The 4,946-nt window shown below is 49.0% G+C and overlaps 1 long non-coding RNA gene across 1 annotated transcript in view; it reads left to right on the forward strand.

Annotated features, from left to right (window-relative positions):
* LOC104980799 overlaps nucleotides 1-4,462 on the forward strand; it is a 6,772-nt gene extending 2,310 nt beyond the window's left edge. Inside the window, exon 3 of the long non-coding RNA XR_824304.1 lies at nucleotides 3,824-4,462. This is a non-coding gene — a long non-coding RNA (uncharacterized LOC104980799). The remainder of the gene's footprint in view (nucleotides 1-3,823) is intronic.
* The last annotated feature ends 484 nt before the right edge of the window (nucleotides 4,463-4,946 follow it).

Raw genomic sequence — 4,946 nt, forward strand, 5'->3', positions numbered from 1 at the left:
GACCACGTGGACTGCACCGTGCCAGGCTTCCCTGTCCTTCACTATCTCCCCGAGTTTGCTCAAATTCATGCCCAATGAGTCAGGGATGCTATCTGACCATCTCATCCTATCCTTTTGCCTTCAATCTTTCCTAGCACAGACCCTAATTTGTCAACAACCTCGCCCTTTTTGAAACTTCCCAGAAGGATGGGTTAGGGTTAGATCCCGATCACATACCCTGCCTGACTGTATAAGCTCTCCCTGTTCACCAGGGAGGGGAGCACAGTTCTTGAAGGGCTAGCCTACTGTGTTCCCCCTTTGCCTGGCAAAGCAATAAAGCCACTTTTCCTTCTCCTCCCCATAACTCTTTCTCCGTATTTCTGTTTGGTCTTGGTGCACAGAGAGCCAAGATTTCGGCATTAAAAGGACGACCTGAACATGCTTGCTGTCTCCATTGCTGTACCTACCTATCCATTCAGCTTCAGAAGTTTCAAAATCCATTTCTTCTCTACCATCTTCTCTACCACTTTGTTGTTCAGACCCTAACAGTACTCTCTAGCCTAACCTCTCTTCCAGTCCATCAGCAAACTTTGTTTTGCTTGTGTATTCCCAGAACAACATTGAAAAAACGTATTCCCTTTGTATAATTTTGACTTGATCCAAAATTCTTAATCATTAGCTTGTCTTATATAAGTTAGGTTCTGCCTATTAGACCCACTAAAACATAAAGCTGAGTAGGCATAATAATCCATAGTAAGTGGTGCATGCAGAATTGGGATGAGAGGCCAGGGGCACAGTAAGCCACACAAACAGATGCCCTGGACGTCCGTGTCACCTAGCATTTATGCATTGAAAACAGGAAGATGCAGGGTACAGCCTTCCAAAGAGCGGCATAGCCGTTGAGGACACAACATAAACTGGTTAGAACCGACTAGATCCAACACAGCAGACAAGTCGACTTCCACTTGAGCCTCAGTATACGCTCCTAATACATCAGCTACATGACACACCCGTAAGTGCCATGACAGCTCCAAGGCCCAGCACAGAAGACCAGAAAGTGGGTGGTGACCCAATTCTGGGGCCCCTCTCCAGAAATAGTAGGAATAATCCTCCCACCTCATTAGCCTATGAAATTACCCAGCCCATAAACCGCCCCCCCATATTTCAGGGCCTCTCACCTGAGATGGCCCACCCTCTTGTCTATGGAGTATCTCCCTGAACAAACCTGCTTTCACTTTACTATGACTTGATCTTGAATTCTTGCCTGCACGAAGCCAAAAACCCACCCTTGGCGGCCATCCCAAGGACTCGCCTGATATCTGGGACGTGAGCATCCTTTCACCTACACATTCTCTTTCCTGGTACACATTGATGCCTCTCCCTCAGCCCTGCCTGTGGCTGCATAGAAGGTGGAGTCTCTTTATGACCATCTGGCCAAGGAGGAAAAAAAGCAAAGCTTGGACTTCTCTGGTAGCACAGGGGTTAAGACTCTGCTTCCACTGCAGGGAGTGCAGCTTGATCCCTGGTCCAGGAAGTTCCACATGCCACTTGATGTGGCAAAAAAAAAAGCTTGATTTGCTTATGACACTTTGCTTTTTACAAAGGTCAAAGTGGTGTGTGGGTGCAAGCTGAAAAAGAACCGCAGCTGCACTACAGCCCCACCCTAGGGTGATCTTGAAAGATGGTGCCAAGGGAAATTGTCCCAGTGAATAATTCCTCTCACACTTGGTGTAAACAGAAATGTAGGCAAGGTTGGAATATATATGGATTTAAGGCAGTAGCAATAACCTCAGCTATGCAGAAGACACCACCCTTATGTCAGAAAGCAAAGAAGAACTAAAGAGCCTCTTGATGAAAGTGAAAGAGGAGAGTGAAAAAGCTGGCTTAAAATTCAACATTCATAAAATGAAGATCATAGCAAATAGATGGGGAAACAATGGAAACAGTGACAGACTTTATTTTCTTGGGCTCCAAAATCACTGCAGAGGGTGACTGCAGCCATGAAATTAAAAGATGCTCCTTGGAAGAAAAGCTATGACCAACCTAGACAGCATATTAAAAAGCAGAGACATTGCTTTGCCAATGGAGGTCTGTCTAGTCAAAGCTGTGGTTTTTCCAGTAGTCATGTATGGGTGTGAGAGCCAGACTATAAAGAAAGCTGAGAACCAAAGAATTGATGCTTTTGAACTGTGGTGTTGGAGAAGACTCTTGAGAGTGCCTTGTACTGCAAGGAGATCAAATCAGTCGATCCTAAAGAAAATCAGTCCTGAATATTCATTGGAAGGACTGATGTTGAAGCTGAAGCTCCAGTACTTTGGCCACCTGATGTGAAGGACTGACTCATTGGAAAAGATCCTGAAGCTGGAAAAGATTGAAGACAGGAGGGGAATGGGACAACAGAGGATGAGATGGTTGGATGGCATCACCAACTCGATGGACATGAGTTTGAGTAAGCTCCGGGAGTTGGTGAAGGACAGGGAAGCCTGGCATGCTGTGTGGTCCATGGGGTCGCAAAGAGTCAGACAGGACCGAGCGACTGAACTGAACTGAACTGATGGTACTAGCATGGCTTGGCTGGTTGCACAGGAGCCCGGGAGGAGAGAGAAGACCAAGGACAAGGAGGTGTTGGATACAGGCATGCGGTTGGATTATGTGTTTGGGCAAGAAATGAGCAGATGCCCAGCAGAGGGCACCTACTGTGCAAGAGGCAGTAAATAGCCAAATAGAAAGAATGACTCACCAATCGATATCAGCCAGATGCTGTGACCACCTCGTACTGGCAATGAATGGAGTAGCCACAGTGGCAGGGATGGGAGCAACATGTGGACCCAAGAACATGGGCTCCCATTCACAAAGGCTGATAAAGTCCCTGCCATTGCTGAACGTCCAGTCTACCAGCAACGAAATCAATGCCGAGCCCCTAGAATCAGTATTCCTCATAGAACACAGTCAGCTGCTTGATGCCAAGTTGACTACAATAGACAACTTCCATCCTGGGAACGGGCAGCAATTGATTTTGATTGGAGTTGCTGTGTTCTGGGTATGGTTGGCCTTTTTTGCCTGCCAGGTGTCAGCCAGCACTGCTATCTTGAGTGTTTATGGAGTGTCTGACACATTGTCACAGGGTCCCACATATCATCAAATCAAGACCAAAGGACCCACTGCACAGCCAAGGAGGTATGTGACAGTGACACATGACCATGGAATCCACTGGCCCTACCACATTCTATACCACCCAAAAGACACCAGCCTGAACAGAGAGAAGGAGTAGCCTGTGAGGGCATAGCTGGGTGCCAGCACAGATATGCTGCAAACTAAGGATGGAGCAGCCCCTTCCAGGACATAGTTTGCACTCTGTCAGTCAGTCAGCATGGCGCTGTGTCCCAACAGGAAGGATAGAGAGGTTCAGGAACCAAGGGGTCGAAGCAGGAGTGGCTCCATTTCCCATTAGTCCCATTATTCCATTTGGGTATTTATGTCACCAGAACTCTGAACTTTGAGGATTTTGAGGTCCTGTTTCCCAAAGAGGAAGTATTTCCATCAGGAGATACAGCAAAAGTCCCATGGAACTCATTCACAGTTGGCACCAGGCACTTTGAGCCAAAGGACCAGCAGGCAAGAAGCAGCAGTCACCATCCTGACAGCAATGCTAAATAGGCAAGTGCAGCAGCCGTGGCCTAGAACGGGCATGGTGACCAGGAGCTCAGCAGAGGTGCTTCCTGCCAGTGAGAACAGAAAATGGGGAGTAGGGGAGGGAGACGATGAGTATTAGTTGGGGCCTCAAGCTCAGCTGCAGGGGTGGGGGCTGTGGTTCGTCCCATTAACCATCCGTTTCTGCTCCCAGAACTTACACAAAATGGGCCTGAGAGGCATGAGGAGCAGCAGACACGAGGACGCGCGACCCGGGTTGCCCTTCACGGGGGAAGGTCTTCTGCCGCTTGCTGCTGAGAAGGGGCTGGCTTCTAGGCCCCAGTTATCAGCCCTCTCCAGGAATTCCCCTCAAGTGAAAAGAGAACTTCACCCAAAGTCACAACCTCCACCCTCTGGATAGCATGCATCAGATGACTGGCTGAAGCTGGAATCTAAAGGCCTGGGCCCCTCACCCCAACTCAGGACAACTCGAAAAGCCATCCCAGGACTTCCCTGGAGGTCCAGTGGTTAAGAATCCGCACTTCTATTGCAGGGGTCACAGGTTTGATCCCTGGGTCGAGGAACTATGATCCTACAAGCTGTGGGTGTGGCCAAAAAGAGAAAAAAAAGGTGATCCCAGCTTCAGAACTCCCACCTTCTCCACCTGACAAAAGCTGTGTATGAAACTCCCAATCCACATGCTAGTCTCTGTCTCGAAGCCTGCTGCCCAGGGAACCCTGCCTGAATCAGGCTATGTCATGGAGCTCAATAGAGTACTCCTCTCCAGAGAGCGGGCTTCCTAGGTGGCTAAGTGGTAAAAGAATCCGCCTGCCAATGCAGGAGACACAGGAGATGTGGGCTCAATCCCTAGGTCAGGAAGATCCCCTGGAGAAGGTGATGGCAACCCACTCCAGTATTCTTGCTGGGAAATCCCGTGGGCAGAGGAGCCTGGTGGGCTACAGTCTGTGGGGTCACAAAAGAGTCAGACAACTGAGCACGCACCACGCACGTACGTCCTGAGAGCTGGTATGGGGAGTTAGGTCGTGGGCGCTCTCTCTGCCTGGTTGGGGCGCTGAAACGCCCATCCAGCGGTCCTTCTGTGCTGTCCCTTAGCACACGCCCTTACCCCCTGTTCTGTGCTTCCTTAGGGCCTGCAGGTTTCAGGTCCTAAACTGGGCATCATCCTAATTTCAGGATGTGGCAGAGAGACAGAAAGCACCTATTTATTGGCTTAGTGATGGTGTGTGTAGAATTTAGTTACAGCATTACACCTGAGGATAGGCATTCCTGAAGGTTAAATGGACCCACTCTAAGTGAATTAGGGTTGTTGTTGTTCA

Source organism: Bison bison, unplaced genomic scaffold (assembly GCF_000754665.1).
Source record: "Bison bison bison isolate TAMUID 2011002044 unplaced genomic scaffold, Bison_UMD1.0 scf7180017864508, whole genome shotgun sequence".
Lineage (NCBI taxonomy): Eukaryota > Metazoa > Chordata > Mammalia > Artiodactyla > Bovidae > Bison > Bison bison.